This window comes from Bufo bufo, chromosome 1, assembly GCF_905171765.1.
Source record: "Bufo bufo chromosome 1, aBufBuf1.1, whole genome shotgun sequence".
Classification (NCBI taxonomy): domain Eukaryota; kingdom Metazoa; phylum Chordata; class Amphibia; order Anura; family Bufonidae; genus Bufo; species Bufo bufo.
In genome coordinates, this window is record NC_053389.1 from 105,745,925 (window position 1) to 105,764,919 (window position 18,995).

An 18,995-nucleotide genomic window follows, 5' to 3' on the forward strand; every position below is an offset into this window, starting at 1 on the left:
ATTGCAGCCCGCTAGATTCTTCCAGCTTGTATTAATCTTAAAGTTTTTCAGGCAGACTAGGTTTAGGTTTTCTGTTTCTTGCTGAATGCCTGCACTGTGATATAGAAGCACTTCTGAAGTCCGCTGTCACTTTTCCACTCCCCCAAGTTAGCACTTTTTTTTTTTCAAATTTAACAGATGTTTCTTGTTTCGAAAGTCCTAGCATTCACACTTGAGCTTAGACTTCATGCACGACCGTATCCGTTGTGCAGTCCACAAGGAGTGGATTCGCAAAACACAGATATCAGCTGTGTGCCCCGCGCTTTCCTGTTCTGCACATCCCGCACTATTGTAGAAATGCCTATTCTTGTCTGCAATACGGACAAGACTAGGACACGTTCTATTATTTTTTTTTGAGCAGCAGATTTTCTGGCAGAAAAAAATCCACACTTTGCCGGCATTGTACCACACTGCGGTTTTTCCCACATGGGAATCTCCCTGCTGGATCCACTTCTGAAAACACATTATAAACATATATCCATGATTTATCAACAAAGGAGAAACGGAAATTCGTCTTCGCATTATTTTATCTGTGTAAAGGTATGCCAAATTTATGAAAAAAATATGGACGATGTCCATGTGCATCCTGTAATTTTACGGAAAGGAACAGCTGGCCCCTAATAGAACAGTCCAATCCTTGTCCGTAATGCGGACAATAATAATTTTTTTTTGCGGAACGGAAATACGGACATACGGAAACGGAATGCACACGGAGTAACTGCTGTTTTTTTTGCGAACCCATTGAAATGAATTGTTCCGCATACGGTCCGCAAAAAAAAAAAAATAGACACAGAAAAAAAAAATATGTTTGTTTGTGTGCAGGAGCCCTTAGACTGGGGCTCTATGAAAATCTTGGCAGTGACACCCATCGCACGATCAAGGTTTGCTGTGGATCAGTGCAGACTGAGAAATGAATGCGTTTGAAGAGTCGCAAGTGGCCGCAACTGAAATTCCAGAATTGCAAAAAAAAAAATGATTAGCACATCTGATATGGCAGGTAACAGACGTGTGGTGCAGAGGCGAGGGAAGTAGAGTACCCTTTCACTACGGGAGAGGGAGGAGTGGTGACCCCTAACTCACCTAGCACTGGGGCACCTGGCTGCCCTGATGTCCCTAGACGGGCTGCTAACTCATTCACCGATCACGTGCCTCGTCCCTGGCTAACCCTGAAATAAGCCCTAGGTAGTGAATAGGGCGGTGGGAGCACTAGTTTCTGTCATGGGAAAAATTGTTATGTAGCTGACTGACGTTAGCGATGTGCTAATGTCAGCAGTACATAACAGTATGTTTTATAACTCCCTGCCTGCTGCCGTTCTCTTAAAAAATAGACTTTTATAATATGCCAATGAGCCTCTAGGTGCTATGAGGGTGTTGCTGCAGCACCTAGAGGCTCGGTCTACACACCTTTTAGCACACCCACGTCCACTTGATTGACGACCTTTTCCGCATCGTCCTCCTAATCCTGCTCCTTTCCGTTTAGTATTCGGCGCAGATGCAGTGAGTGAAGAATGCTCGTCTGCTGCCAGCTTCCTCACTGGCCTGCGCTGATTACGTCACAGGCCTCCCCAGCAGGCCTGCCTGGCAGCAGCCGAGCGTCCTTCACTCACTGCGCCGAATACTAAACGGGACAGGGCAGGCGCGGGATTATGAGGATGATGCGGAAAAGAAGGATATCAATCAAGTGGGCGTGGGTGTGCCAAAAGGCGAGTAGACCGAGCCTCTAGGTGCTGCAGCAACGCCCTCATAGCCCCTAGAGGCTCATTAGCATATTATAAAAGTCTGTTTTTTAAGAGAACGGCGCAGGCAGGGAGTTATAAAGCATACTGTTATGTACTGCTGACATTAGCCCATCGCTAACGTCAGTCAGCTACATAACAATTTTTCCCATGACAGAAACCCTTTAATGGTGAGAAGTACCTCCCAGATGTTACAGAATACCTTATTCTGTTCTGTGGTCAATGAGAACATTGAGTTCCCATGTTACTTTCAACGGGATGGTGCATCTCCACACTATGCTGTAGCTGTATGCAGATGGCTGGATTATCCTGGGCACTGGATAGATGTAGAGGTCCATTAGAATGGCCGCCAAGTTCATCAGACTTAAAGAGGACCTTTCACCTGTATAAACTATGTTAACTGAGTATGCTGCCATATGGAGCGGCGCCCGGGGATCTCGCTGCACTTACTATTATCCCCGGGCGCCGCTCCGTTCTCCCGTTATGCCCTCCGGTACCTTTTGCTTCTTAAGTTATAGTAGGCGGGTCTTCTCTTGTCTTGTGGGCGTCTCCTTCTCCTAGGCTGCAGCGCTGGCCAATCGCAGCGCACAGCTCACAGCCTGGGAGAAAAAAACCTCCCAGGCTGTGAGCTGTGCGCTGCGATTGGCCAGCGCTGCAGCCTAGGAGAAGGAGACGCCCACAAGACAAGAGAAGACCCGCCTACTATAACTTAAGAAGCAAAGGTACCGGAGCCTATAACGGGAGAACGGAGCGGCGCCCGGGGATAATAGTAGGTGCAGTGAGATCCCCGGGCGCCGCTCTATATGGCAGCATACTCAGTTAACATCGTTTATACAGGTGAAAGGTCCTCTTTAATGCCTTTAGTCCCTGAAGTCATTTTAAGTAACTTGTGTATGCAGAAAAATATGCAATCTGGCTCACCTGAAATGGTGAATCCTAAAGTACTGTGAAGAAGTATCACCTGCGGTTCTTCTGCGTGTTCACCAAGACTGAATTCAACTTTTAACCACGTGCATCCTGCAGAATAGTGGACACATAGAACACGTCATGTAAAGCGCTTTAGTAAACTCGGACCTTGTTTAACTCCTAAACAGGTAAAGATAAATCAAAACTGATACTTCCAGTGAGTTTCAGAGTAAATTTGAGCTCAGATTGATATACAGTACAGACCAAAAGTTTGGACACACCTTCTCGTTCAAAGAGTTTTCTTTATTTTCATGACTATGAAAATTGTAGATTCACACTGAAGGCATCAAAACTATGAATTAACACATGTGGAATTATATACATAACAAACAAGTGTGAAACAACTGAAAATATGTCATATTCTAGGTTCTTCAAAGTAGCCCCCTTTTGCATTGATTACTGCTTTGCACACTCTTGGCATTCTCTTGATGAGCTTCAAGAGGTAGACCCCTGAAATGGTTTTTACTTCACAGGTGTGCCCTGTCAGGTTTAATAAGTGGGATTTCTTGCCTTATAAATGGGGTTGGGACCATCAGTTGCGTTGAGGAGAAGTCAGGTGGATACACAGCTGATAGTCCTACTGAATAGACTGTTAAAATTAGTATTATGGCAAGAAAAAAGCAGCTAAGTAAAGAAAAACGAGTGGCCATCATTACTTTAAGAAATGAAGGTCAGTCAGCCGAAAAATTGGGAAAACTTGGAAAGTAAGGGCTATTTGACCATGAAGGAGAGTGATGGGGTGCTGCGCCAGATGACCTGGCCTCCACAGTCACCGGACCTGAACCCAATCGAGATGGTTTGGGGTGAGCTGGACCGCAGAGTGAAGGCAAAAGGACCAACAAGTGCTAAGCATCTCTGGGAACTCCTTCAAGACTGTTGGAAGACCATTTCAGGGGACTACCTCTTGAAGCTCATCAAGAGAATGCCAAGAGTGTGCAAAGCAGTAATCAAAGCAAAAGATGGCTATTTTGAAGAACCTAGAATATGACATATTTTCAGTTGTTTCACACTTGTTTGTTATGTATATAATTCCACATGTGTTAATTCATAGTTTTGATGCCTTCATAGTCATGAAAATAAAGAAAACTCTTTGAATGAGAAGGTGTGTCCAAACTTTTGGTCTGTACTGTACGTATACCCTCTTCCCATTGTAAAAACTTGAGCTGTATTCAATATGAGGGATTTCAAAATGGCAGCCGAAAACATTTCCTCCACCAAAAATGTTATTCTCCCTCCAAATTAATACATTCTTTTCACACATTGGAAGTCAAATTTAGACAAATTACACCAGGGGTGTAAGGGACGCGTCCAGACTTTTGTCTCACCCTGTATTCTTACAAATTAACATTTATAATTTTAGTAGAAATAGGACACATAGTAATGCTTTTTATCACTTACTGCCCTCTTTACAAGAAAATAGATGAGAGCAAAGATGCCAAATAAGACCGGAAAAGCTAGCACGTTCACAGAACATTCATGTCTGTGTACTTGAGATATGTTATCTGCTTTATGCTTTAGCAATCGAGAGTAACTGAATTATTAATTCAACAAATAGGCCCGGTAAGTTAGTGTCTCTAATTAGTCCTGCATTTATAGAAATGTTTCAGTAATGATCCTGCTGATCTCTGCAGTAATTGTGATAGGAAACAAGTTAGCACTGCCTTACCAGGACCTTCATCCTCACTTAAATCACTATCGACGTATAGGGGAGATTTGTCAATTTCGAGTTTTTAAAAAATTGTCATCTCTCAGATTTCACATCGCCCTTAACACTAATAGGGGCATGATGAGGCTGGGAAGGGGGCATGGTCAGCAAATTTATTTGCCTCGTCATAAATTAGGTGCATCCTCTGGCAGCACAGGGGATTTCAAGACCAGCAAAGAGAGCGCGCTTCCCGACGCGCTCTTACCTTTCTTCCCGCTCCAAACTCTGACCTGAATAAGCCGGTTGTAGAGACAGTCGGAGAAGGGAGCACGCTAGTGGCAGGGGAAAACTGGGCATGCTCTGCTCTTATTAGGAAAAGCAGCGCATGTGTAGTTAGAAGAAAGCCATGGACGAGCTTTCTCTAAAGCTTCTCCATGTCGCGTGCAGCATGGACGAACTGGCTGCACGCAGAGCGGGGCTGAGGGGGCGGGGCTCATTATAAAACCATTACCATTTTGATTTTTTTAATAAAGTATATTAGGAAACTCTTTTTTACCCTACCTCCCACTATATAGTGGAAAGTACTTATATAGTGACCAACCCCTTTAACCACTTCAGCCCCCAGTGCTTAAACACCCTGAAAGACCAGGCCACTTTTTACACTTCTGACCTACACTACTTTCACCATTTATTGCTCGGTCATGCAACTTACCACCCAAATGAATTTTACCTCCTTTTCTTCTCACTAATAGAGCTTTCATTTGGTGGTATTTCATTGCTGCTGACATTTTTACTTTTTTGTTATTAATCGAAATTTAACGATTTTTTTGCAAAAAAATGACATTTTTCACTTTCAGTTGTAAAATTTTGCAAAAAAAATGAGATCCATATATAAATTTTGCTCTAAATTTATTGTTCTACATGTCTTTGATAAAAAAAAAATGTTTGGGTAAAAAAAAAATGGTTGGGTAAAAGTTATAGCGTTTACAAACTATGGTACAAAAATGTGAATTTCCGCTTTTTGAAGCAGCTCTGTCTTTCTGAGCACCTGTCATGTTTCCTGAGGTTCTACAATGCCCAGACAGTACAAATACCCCACAAATGACCCCATTTCGGAAAGTACACACCCTAAGGTATTCGCTGATGGGCATAGTGAGTTCATAGAACTTTTTATTTTTTGTCACAAGTTAGCGGAAAATGATGATTTTTTTTTTTTTTTTTCTTACAAAGTCTCATATTCCACTAACTTGTGACAAAAAATAAAAAGTTCTATGAACTCACTATGCCCATCAGCGAATACCTTGGGGTCTCTTCTTTCCAAAATGGGGTCACTTGTGGGGTAGTTATACTGCCCTGGCATTTTAGGGGCCCAAATGTGTGGTAAGGAGTTTGAAATCAAATTCTGTAAAAAATGACCTGTGAAATCCGAAAGGTGCTCTTTGGAATATGGGCCCCTTTGCCCACCTAGGCTGCAAAAAAGTGTCACACATCTGGTATCTCTGTATTCAGGAGAAGTTGAGGAATGTGTTTTGGGGTGTCTTTTTACATATACCCATGCTGGGTGAGATAAATATCTTGGTCAAATGCCAACTTTGTATAAAAAAATGGGAAAAGTTGTCTTTTGCCAAGATATTTCTCTCACCCAGCATGGGTATATGTAAAATGACACCCCAAAACACATTCCCCAACTTCTCCTGAGTACGGAGATACCAGATGTGTGACACTTTTTTGCAGCCTAGGTGGGCAAAGGGGCCCATATTCCAAAGAGCACCTTTCGGATTTCACAGGTCATTTTTTACAGAATTTGATTTCAAACTCCTTACCACACATTTGGGGCCCTAGAATGCCAGGGCAGTATAACTACCCCACAAGTGACCCCATTTTGGAAAGAAGAGACCCCAAGGTATTCGCTGATGGGCATAGTGAGTTCATAGAACTTATTTTTTGTCACAAGTTAGTGGAATATGAGACTTTGTATGAAAAAAAATAAAAATAATAATAAATCAGCATTTTCCACTAACTTGTGACAAAAAATAAAAAATTCTAGGAACTCGCCATGCCCCTCACGGAATACCTTGGTGTGTCTTCTTTCCAAAATGGGGTCACTTGTGGGGTAGTTATACTGCCCTGGCATTTTCCAGGGGCCCTAATGTGTGGTAAGTAGGTAAATGACCTGTGAAATCCTAAAGGTGCTCTTTGGAATATGGGCCCCTTTGCCCACCTAGGCTGCAAAAAAGTGTCACATGTGGTATCGCCGTATTCAGGAGAAGTTGGGGAATGTGTGTTTTGGGGTGTCATTTTACATATACCCTTGCTGGGTGAGAGAAATATCTTGGCAAAAGACAACTTTTCCCATTTTTTTTTTATACAAAGTTTGCATTTGACCAAGATATTTCTCTCACCCAGCATGGGTATATGTAAAATGACACCCCAAAACACATTCCCCAACTTCTCCTGAATACGGCGATACCAGATGTGTGACACTTTTTTGCAGCCTAGATGCGCAAAGGTGCCCAAATTCCTTTTAGGAGGGCATTTTTAGACATTTGGATACCAGACTTCTTCTCACGCTTTGGGGCCCCTAGAATGCCAGGGCAGTATAAATACCCCACATGTGACCCCATTTTGGAAAGAAGACACCCCAAGGTATTCAATGAGGGGCATGGCGAGTTCATAGAAATTTTTTTTTTTTGGCACAAGTTAGCGGAAATTGATATTTTTAATTTTTTTCTCACAAAGTCTCCCGTTCCGCTAACTTGGGACAAAAATTTCAATCTTTCATGGACTCAATATGCCCCTCACGGAATACCTGGGGGTGTCTTCTTTCCAAAATGGGGTCACATGTGGGGTATTTATACTGCCCTGGCATTCTAGGGGCCCTAAAGCGTGAGAAGAAGTCTGGAATATAAATGTCTAAAAAATTCTACGCATTTGGATTCCGTGAGGGGTATGGTGAGTTCATGTGAGATTTTATTTTTTGATACAAGTTAGTGGAATATGAGACTTTGTAAGAAAAAAAAAAAATAATTCCGCTAACTTGGGCCAAAAAAATGTCTGAATGGAGCCTTACAGAGGGTGATCAATGACGGGGGGGGGTGATCAATGACGGGGGGGGTGATCAATGACGGGGGGGGTGATCAATGACGGGGGGGTGATCAATGACGGGGGGGGTGATCAATGACGGGGGGGGGGGTGATCAATGACGGGGGGGGTGATCAATGACAGGGGGGTGATCAGGAAGTCTATATGGGGTGATCACCACAGTCATTGATCACGCCCGTGTAAGGCTTCATTCAGACGTCCGGATGCGTTTTGCAGATCCGATCCATCTATCAGTGCATCCGTAAAAATCATGCGGACATCTGAATGGAGCTTTACAGGGGGGTAATCAATGACAGGGGTGTAATCAATGACAGGGGGGTGATCAGGGAGTCTATATGGGGTGATCACCACAGTCATTGATCACGCCCGTGTAAGGCTTCATTCAGACGTCCGGATGCGTTTTGCGGATCCGATCCATCTATCAGTGGATCCGTAAAAATCATGCGGACGTCTGAATGGAGCTTGACAGGGGGGTAATGACAGGGGGGTGATCAGGGAGTCTATATGGGGTGATCAGGGGCTAATAAGGGGTTAATAAGTGACGGGGGGGGGGTGTAGTGTAGTGTAGTGTAGTGGTGCTTGGTGCTACTTTACTGAGCTACCTGTGTCCTCTGGTGGTCGATCCAAACAAAGGGGACCACCAGAGGACCAGGTAGCAGGTATATTAGACGCTGTTATCAAAACAGCGTCTAATATACCTGTTAGGGGTTAAAAAAACACATCTCCAGCCTGCCAGCGAACGATCGCCGCTGGCAGGCTGGAGATCAACACTCTTACCTTCCGTTCCTGTGAGCGCGCGCGCCTGTGTGCGCGCGTTCACAGGAAATCTCGCGTCTCGCGAGATGACGCATATATGCGTGACTCTGCGCAGGGCTGCCACCTCCGGAACGCGATCCTGCGTTAGGCGGTCCGGAGGTGGTTAACTGTTGCATCTGTGCTCCATGCCATAGTTTACTTCCTGCTGAAGACCTGTACTGTTAGGGCTTGCATAGGTGTGTCCCTCCTCCCTTGTGAGGTAGCACGTACTTGTCCTCTGTCTCACCAGCCTATGGCTGGATTGCAGGAAGTATTTAAAGGCACTTCCTACCACAGGAAGATGCTTGAGCAATTTATGGTCACTAGCTTGTCTAGTTCCAAGTGTGAAGGTGGTTTTTAAGTTCTGCTTTGCTGTGTACCGGACCCTGCTTTTGGAATTATCGGATTTTTCCTGTTTGCCACCTGCCTCTGACCTCAGACTTTGTTTACGGACCTTGCTTGATCTCTGCCTGCCCTGACCCCAGACTTCCTGACCACATACTTCCCCTCGGTGCTTGCAACGGTATCTCTGACCCACTGGTCAGCTGCCACTAACTCGGGGACTGCTCTGGAGTGGCACCTGGCAACTACCCTAATGGCCCAAGCCTATCCTCAGCATCAGAGGCTCTAGTGAAGACCAGGTAGTTGCTTAGTCACGCCCCTACAGAGTATAGCCAGTCAGTGGCGCAGTGGGTCCACACCCGCTTGCATAACACTCAGCCTGCTGCTCCATCAGGACGGATCATGGGATACTTGTTCTTGGAAAAGATGGGAGTCCTAGCGGTTGGACCACCACCAATCAGTTAGTTATTCTCTATATTGTGGATAGGCTTTTACTTTCATACGTTACACAACCCCTTTGACTTTATTAGCAGAATATAGATTTAACTCTTTAGAAGCCAACCTTAGTTTATTATTTTTTACTGGTCGTTGTCAGGTTCTTTAACTAAAAGGTTACGGTAAAGAAACTTTAACTCAACTTACTAATTTTGGTTCTGACTAGGGAAATAGCTACTCCCTCTCAGCTGTTCATAACTGACAACTGAGAGCGCAGGAGGCTTTATTTATAATACAGATCAGATGAGGAGTCTGCCGCAGATGTTAGCAATTCTAATTGGAAGATCCTGCAAAGGTGAAGGGGTTGTCCAACAACAAATCCATTAACTTAGTCAAGATACCTTGCATAAACCGCCAAAGAGTGGCAACGTTTTTAATATATAAGGAGAAATATGTAGGAGTTAAATTAACCTGTGCCATTTATACAAGAAGTTGGCCTTTACTTGATTGATCTGGTTCCCAGTTGTCCAAGAATTGCTAACTTTTAACTGATGCCTGCAGTCTGCCTTTGCTATTGAAAGATTAATACTTATCTGCTCTCTACCTCTCCAGTCCTGTGCGCAGATTCCCATGTGTCCATCTTCAGGTCCCTGGCTTGTTTGCTTTCTTACTCCTGGGCATGGTCACCTGCTCAGCTGCAGCCAACCAGTGGCTTCAGCATTGACATGTCTCTAGTGGAACACGGTCACCACTGTAATGAATCTTTCAATAGCTGTAGCAGACTGTTAAATGGGTTGTGCAGAATTTTTGTATTGATGGCCTATGTGATCAGCGTCAGTCAGACGCCCAGCACCCCCACCAATAAGCTGTTACCCTGTAGCTCCGGTGCCGGAAGTCTGTGTTGGAACTACACCGCTCCGCCCTTTGTGTAGTGGATGAACTTTATTACTGCACCACTGCCCCCATTCACTACACAATGGATGGAGCTGTGAAGTTCCAGTACCGATGTTATTGCAGATCAGCTAAATAGCACAGGGTACGGGGTGTCGGACCCACTCCGATCAGATATTAATCACCTATCCTGAGGAATCAACAGCAAAATCGTGGTACACCCCCTTAAAAGTTAGGTATTCCCAGACATCCCCTTTAAAGGAAGAGCTTCTGTTTTATTTGTGCTTACTTTGTAGCCCAAGAGCTGACCAAACCCATATGCAGATTAGATAGAGATATAATGGGGACCGGGAGAGATTTGGCCGCAACCCAAGAAATATGCTGAGAATGGGCCAGACTAAAACCACTTCATGGAACAGAATATCAGAGCTCTCAGATGCTAGTGTAAAACTAGCCTAAGTAAATCATTCTCTGCAAAGAGGGACTTTAAATAGCTTTCTTTGGTCCATTACACCCTCATCATCCAGAATGGATGTTAGAGCAGCTGCTGACAAAAAAGGATAGAAGACATCCATGTACTGTATAGTACCTTTTTTTTTTTTTGGCTTGGTCTAGAAGAGGCATGGGGTATTTTGACTGTAGCAGAGAGTAGAGTCCTTTAATCACTGTTAGGAAAGGATATGGAATCACATAGGCATTCAAAGCGCTAATCATAAATGTTCGGGTTTCTGTGACCTATATCTGTAATACCGATTGCCCCTACTTGACCTGAGCTACACTTTACACTGAGGTAGCGTAGCACTCGCCTTAATAAGGGCGACCCCTCTGAGCCATCCCTAGCCTCTATCTAGGGTTCCCTACTATGCCCTAAGCGGAATACAGATAAGAGTTTTTGCTGTATTTGTGATGTTTCCTTCTTGACTAAATAGGGATAAAACCTACTACTAGTTCCTTATGGAAGACGTGGGAAACCAGTAGTTCTAGCAAGTATTGAGTAGTTTTAGAAAGAATTTAAAAATAGCTGATCTTTACCCTTTATTGGAACCGTAAATAAAAAAAATGGTTGTTAAATAGAGAAGTTTGGGAATAAAATCTTTCTAACCTCTTCACCCCTGGCGTAAGTGTATGTCAACGGTTTGCATGAGTTATATGGAGTGGGATCATGAGCTGCCTCAACCCTCAACACGCTATTAAAGCAGTTCCTCTAATCATATACTAGATTCAGGAGAACATATTCAGAGAAACATATTTTAAGCAAGAAATATCTGAAACTGGTAGGTGTAGGCTATTGAAGAGATTATACAAGAGATGATTAATGCTTTTAATGCTATAATATAAATAAAAAATCCAGACACTATTTTGTTTGAACAATTGCCAAATAAAATAAGACTGTCTGATAATAACTAGATTTTTTTTTCTCTACAGCTATAGTCAAGAATTTTATCAAATCAATAATATCTTTTTAAAATATTTGCTTATTTTGCATCGTGATAAGCTTCACCTATTTTGGAGAGTGGCTGGGGGTATGTAGCGAAAAGAGGTAGGAGTCTGTGGACTATGTTGTCTCTCCTTCAGATCATTCCTTTGAAATAGAATGTGGTTGTCACAAAAAGTATTTTTCACCCTTCAGTGGTAGTTGTTGTAATGTCTGTAAATACACAAAAAAAATTATGTTGCTTTATTTTAGTAAAGTACAATCTGCGCCATCATCTGGGGCTCTCCTACTGCTGGTTGCATTTACTAAGCTGGGACATCATTCCGCTTAGGGCATAGTAGGGAGCCCTAGATAGAGGCTAGGGATGGCTCAGAGGGCGAGTGCTACGCTACCTTAGTGTAAAGTTTAGCTCAGGTCAAGTAGGGGCAACTTAGGGCAAGATACCCTGGAAGACCCCTGAACCACCTATCTACAAAGTGGTAAGACCGTTCCTTTTTATATGGCGCACTGGTCATAAATTTTCTATGCTTTTTTGTATACATCTTGTTGGAGCTAATTTTTAATCGAGTAATAAGTTAAGTATTATTATAAGGGTTATTTATCCACGTGAAATTTCGCTTTGAATACCAAGCACTGCCACCATACAATGTATGGCACTGCGCTTAGAAAGCTGCAGGGAGCCGGCTGTGTTTTCTGCAAGACTATATGCTATGATTAAGCACGAATCGGTGGGAAAAGTGTAAGCATCTTGGGATCTTTTACTTTATGCATTGTGTTACAGCAGTGGCCTGTGCCCCCCACCATTCCACTCTCCATAACAGTCACGGCTGCTGCTTTACTTACACCCTCCCCGACTCCTGTAGCCCGGCAGCCTGGACATGCTAGTCTTCTACTCCTCCATCCCGGTGGGCCTATCTGCCTGAGGAGATGCCTTTTTTCCTTTGCAGGCCTGCTTTCTGCCAGCACTGCTTCTTGATGCTTGTAGGGCACGTGCTCGCTTCCTCTTAAAGGGCCAGCATGGCCTAATCTTCCCCCGCCAATGGCTGGTTGGACAGGCCTACTTAAGGCACTTTCCCCTGTGGTAAGGTGCCTAAGCAATATGTTGTAGTATCTTAGTATTCTACGATGGTGTGCTGTTATACGTTTGTCTGATTGAGACTTCTGCCTGTTTCCCAGACTTGACCCTTCACTGCCTGACCTAACTGTGGACTGTTATTCGATTGCACATACTCTGCCTATAAGGGACTGTCCTGTCTATCTTGACCTTGGCCTGTCCTGCTCCGGATAGGTGTCTGTTGGCCCCTGTGGATCAGCAGTCACTTGAACAGAGACTGCTCCAAGAGGTAGTGGCCTAGTGGTTCCTTGACAGCAAAGTCCATACCCCTGTATAGGGGTTAAAGGGTGGGCCAGTTTGATATTTGCCCTTGGGAGTAGCCTCAAGCCAAATCTATTCAAGCAACACAGTGGGTAACATGTAGTGGGTAACACTGCATAATATCCGGATTTTTCCTTGTCCCTGTTTTTAGACAATAGTCAGTCATTGGTTGGCAAATCCAATCATTTGTTGTTAAATGTCACCCAAGTTATGATAATTTTGGTTGAAATTGCTTGTTTTGATCAACTTTAGATTAATGTGTATGGGCATCTTTAGATTATTGATTCCTCCGTATATCCACTATACCTAAGCACTTGTCCACACTTCAGTCCTCTTACTGCCAGGATTGTACTAGCTTGATTGTAGTGAAAAATCATGTGAGGGCTGAATATACCTTTCGCTATTCACCCCTCACATTATATCTAAAAATGATCATACTAGACTTTAATCTAAACATTTTATTACCATGTTCTTATACGTATTACAAAAGTTTTTGCTATATAGTGCCGTCAAGTTTGCATTGAATCCTGGCAACTATTTGAATAGGAGGTCTCCAAAATGTCCGGTCTTGTCTTTGGGGCCTTTGGTTGCTGGATGAATGTTTGTGATTTCCATGAGCATATGCAAAACAGTCCTTGCCCAAATTATTGAAGATGATTCTTCTATCAGGCGGGATTTGCATCTCGTCTCAGTTTTCAATGTGAATTTCTTTGTAGATGTTTGCTGTGTGAGTAAACCCACTTAGGCCACTTGCATACACTTTTTCATCCCCCAGGCTCTTGAATGATATCATATTTCCTACAGGCTGTGTCACGGTGCTGTGAGTTGTGACCATGTAGGCTGGCTGCAGGCAGTGTTTCCTCTAAGCCTTGGCAGCTGCTGAGCAGGGTCGGCTCAAGAGCTGGGCACAGCGCCATCAAAGGTGGGCGATAGGAAAACCTAAGGTAATTTTCACATTAAAGAGCATACAGTGTAACCCCTGCACGGACCCCTACAATACATTATAATCCCTGCACCATGCTGTGTAATATACAGTATAATCCCTACACCATGCTGTACAGAATACATTATAATCCCTGAAACATGCCGTACAATATATAGTATAGTTCATACACCATGCTATACAATATACAGTATAGCCCCTACACCATGCTGTATGATATACATTATAATCCCTGCACCATGCTGTGTAATATTATAATCCCTGCACCATGCCGTATAATATACATTATAATCCATACAACATACAGTAAAATATACAGTATAATCCATACACCATGCTGTACTATATACATTATAATTCCTGCACCATGCCGTACAGTACATTATAATCCATACACAATGCAGTACAATATGCAACATAACCCTACAGTGTAGGTGTTATACTGTATATTGAATGGCATGGTGTATGGATTATAATGTATATTGTATAGCATGGTTCAGGGATCATAATGTATATTATACTGCATGGTGCAGGGATTATAATGTATACTGTACAGCATGGTGCAGGAATTATACTATATATTGTACGGCATGGTACAGGGATTATAATGTATTATACAGCATGGTGCAGGTATTATAGTCAGGGCCGCCATCAGGGGGGTACAGCCGATACCCCAGTAAGGGGCCCGGACCCCGGGGGGGCCCGGCCAGTTCTAAATAAATTTTTTTATTTTATTTTTTTGTGTCAGCAGGGGGGCAATTGATTATTCCTTGCCCCGTTGCCCGACCCTCCCCCCGCTGCGCTGATTCGGCCGTATTATAATTTATACCTAGTAGCTGTGTAGTAGTACAACCTAACCTGCGGACGGTATTCCGGCTGCATTCCCCTTTAAAAGGTTCTGGAGCCGCTGCGCACTTGCGCAGAGGAACGTGGCTGCGCAACGGCAGGTGACGTCAGACGCTGTGCCTGTAGCCTGTCACTGCCTGCTGCTGCCTCACGCCTGGACGCCGCCGGCATTCAGATTAGCGCGGCGGGAACTTCTGTTCTGGCCTCTGGCTGACTGGCTAGCCTGGGAGAGGGAGGGACGGACTGCCTGGCACTGGAATAATCAAATCTGGAAAAAATAATTTGTGGAGGTAACTAAGTTGTGGAAGCCTGCCCAGCTGCCCTAGTGCCCTCGCCCCTCCTCCATCACACACATGATCTTGGACTTGGATGGACCCCCATAATGATTCATTAGGTCCATTAGGTTAGGTTATTACTTTTACTTGCCTTGTTTCCATAAGGCAAGTGGGCTGGCAGGGGAGGGGTTAATAACAATAAGTGATGGAGGATCATGGCCCTGTGGGATATAATCCAGAAAACAGCTTTGCAACATTATCCAGGGCCATGATGATCCTCCATGATCCATCACTTATTGTTATTAACCCCTCCCTTGCCAGCCCACCCAGCCCCATTTAGCTGTGTGTTCTGCTTTGAAATTTTTTTTTTAGGCCCTGAAGGGGTTAATTAAGTGTTGGAGGGGGTGGGGGTGTTATTATTGTGCATATTGTGTTTGGGATCCATTTAATAAGTTTGACCAGTTGGGTTTGAGAGTGGTTGAGTGTCATCCACAGATCCCCCCCCCCCCCCCCATAAAAATGTGTCATCCACAGATCCCCCATAAAAATGTGTCATCCACAGATCCCCCATAAAAATGTGTCATCCACAGATCCCCCCCCATAACAGTGTGTCATCCACAGATCCCCCCCCATAACAGTGTGTCATCCACAGATCCCCCCCCCCATAACAGTGTGTCATCCACAGATCCCCCCCCATAACAGTGTGTCATCCACAGATCCCCCCCATAACAGTGTGTCATCCACAGATCCCCCCCATAACAGTGTGTCATCCACAGATCCCCCCCCATAATCAGTGTGTCATCCACAGATCCCCCCCCATAACAGTGTGTCATCCACAGATCCCCCCCCATAACAGTGTGTCATCCACACATCCCCCCCCCCCTAACAGTGTGTCATCCACAGATCCCCCCCCCCCCCCATAACAGTGTGTCATCCACAGATCCCCCCCCCATAACAGTGTGTCATCCACAGATCCCCCCCATAACAGTGTGTCATCCACAGATCCCCCCCATAACAGTGTGTCATCCACAGATCCCCCCCATAACAGTGTCATCCACAGATCCCCCCCATAACAGTGTGTCATCCACAGATCCCCCCCCATAACAGTGTGTCATCCACAGATCCCCCCCCCCATAACAGTGTGTCATCCACAGATCCCCCCCCCATAACAGTGTGTCATCCACAGATCCCCCCCCATAACAGTGTGTCATCCACAGATCCCCCCCCCATAACAGTGTGTCATCCACAGATACCCCCCCCATAACAGTATGTGTCATCCACAGATCCCCCCCCCCCCCATAACAGTGTGTTTCAGTAAATATTCCACAGATCCCCCCCCCCACATAACAGTGTGTCATCCACAGATCCCCCCCCATAAACAGTGTGTCATCCACAGATTCCCCCCCCCCATAACAGTGTGTCATCCACAGATCCCCCCCCATAACAGTGTGTCATCCACAGATCCCCCCCCATAACAGTGTGTCATCCACAGATCCCCCCCCATAACAGTGTGTCATCCACAGATCCCCCCCCATAACAGTGTGTCTGCGCACTGAGGAAGAGAGAGAAAGGAGGGGAAAGAATCCTCAAAAGCAAGCACAGCAGACGACTGAATAGCTTCTTTTGTAAGTAAATTGCTTTATTATAAATGCAGTTTAATGTCTGTTTTTGTCTTTTATTATATTCTGTCTTTTGCTTAAAGGGACAGTAAAAAAGTTTTTTTTTTTTAGTTATGTATGATGCTTTTTGATAATAAATAAATGTAAATGTAGTGCCAGTGGTGCTATAATGTGGCATCCCTGCATACTGCAATACTCTCGTATTTATATATCTTATTTATATATACTTATTTAGTTTTTTCAGTAGTATGATTAAGCGGTGAAAATTATTAGTGCCCCCCACCTTTTTGACTGTGGTATCTTATGTGCCCCCCCTATATATTGTTACTAGAGTTGCTACTGACCTGACTGACTGATTGCAATTTGTACTCAGTGCAGTCAATCGATCAGTCACACTCACACACACTGACATCATACACTTTCATGCAGCACCCGGTCATACCTCTGGGTCTGTCCACTGAGGTACGTCCACTGCGCAATGATGTCACTCGTTACCTTACCTCAGTAGCGCTGTGGCGGAGCTCGGAAGAGGTGCACTTTTTACTGTCTTTGTAGTTGTAAAAAAATAATGAAATTGGGGGTGGAGGGGGGCCGGGAGGCGAAGTCAGGACAGATTCTAAAGGGGCGGGGTAAAAGGGGGGGGGGGGCCCCAGGCCTTGAGCTGTGTAAGGGGCCCCAAAATTTCTGATGGCAGCCCTGATTATAGTGTATATTATACAGCATGGTGCAGGGATTAGAATGTATATTATACAGCATGGTACAGGGATTAGAATGTATACTGTATAGCAAATGTATGGAGGTTACACCATGTCGGACAATATAACCCCTGCCATGCTGTACAATAAACAGTATAACCCCTACACAGTGCAGAGGTATACTGTATATTGTGTGGCACAGTGGATGCTATATGTGTATAACAAACATACTCCACATGAAAACTTACAATTACTTGGCTTGGCCCTTAGGGATCTCGGACACCACTTCAACACTTTGGCTGGGGGGCTAGGTCTACGAAGATGCCGTCCCCTCCTCTTTTCCCCTTTTTTGCCGCGCTGCACATGTTCTTCTTTTTCAGTAGCAGCAGCACGGCATGAAGAAGGAGACGGGGCCAGCTTGGAGCGCTGCACAGGAACATCTTGACACTGGATAATGTCAGGACGTTAAGGGCACTGTGGGCAGTATCCTGTTCCGAGTTCTAGGGACACCCACTAAAACAATGCACACAGTAAAAATTGGGTGCATTGCCAGAGTGGGCTTCCCCAGAGTAGGGAACAGGCATATACCATTACATGAAGTCCTCGCTGCGGCAGTGAGCAGGCCTGCAGAGGTCCTGGGCGGAGGCATAAAGGAAGCAGCACTGCCGCAGCTTACAGGGAACACTGGCTGCAGGCCCTCTTGCGTACTGGCTGCAGGCTGTTTCCTGTGTATACTGGTTGCTTGGGGCTGCATGCTGGCTGTGGTGTCTTGTGTGAACTATGCCCGTGAATTTGTGTACTCCCTGTGCAGTTCTGGTCTCTGTTGCCGTGTAGGCTGGCTGCAGGCTCCCTCGCATACTGGCTGCAGGCTGACACCTGTGTGTGCGCTCGTGTCACGGTCCCGCCCGTGACAGGGACCAGAATGGATGCAGTGGACTCTGTGTATGCTGGTTGCCAGGGACAATGTCCAGTCCTGCAGCCAGTGTGTTCACTTCCTGTTCATGCAGGCTCCCCTCCATATTTGGTTCTGGTGGGGTTAACATTCCCTGGTCTTTTCCTGGGTGTGGCTTATCAGGTGCCCTCGGCTATATCTATCTGTGAGCTGTGGGGCCTGTGGTCAGTCCATCTTGTGTCTTGCTGGGTGTAGAACCTCTCTTCTCACCCAGGAGGTCAGTTCCATCCTGTGCCTTACTGGGTGTAGCCCTTTGCTGCTGACCCAGGGGGTTTTGCCATCTGACCTTGTTTGTGGTGTCACCTGGTAATGCATTGATGTTATTCCCTTGTCTTATTTTCTGTACCTGTCCTGTGATGATGTTGATCTTGCTATCCTTGTCCACGCCTTGCCTGTTCTTCTGTACCTGTTCTCTGTCTGATCCACTCTGTTCCATGTTTAGCCTAGCAGTGCTCTAACTGCGTCTGATAGCTTGGCAGTGCTAAACTGCTTCTGATCTAGTCTGTGCCTTGTCTGTCCTGTTCTGTTCCTGTGTTTGTCCTGCCTTCGTAAGAGGGTCTCTGGGTTCTCCAGAGGGAGGATCTCTTGTCTGTGTGCAGCTCTGCCTGAGACCGCAATGCTTCCGTTCCGCATGGGGTCCAGGCATCTGCTTCTGTTCTGGTTCCCGTTTGTCTTGTCGTCTCATCCATGTTCTGTTTGTTTGGGTTCCAGTTCTGTTGTCTGTTTCCGCTGATGGTTTCGCCAGTGTGGTTCTTTGCAAGTAGGGGCCAAGTGTACCGGGACCTTCCTGGCTCTCCGCTCTCTCGGTTTTGCCTCTGGTCTGCCGATGCACTTGGTTCTGTGGTAGTTCTACCACTATTGCCTAACCTGCATATATTGTACTGTCATGTTCATTTATTACATG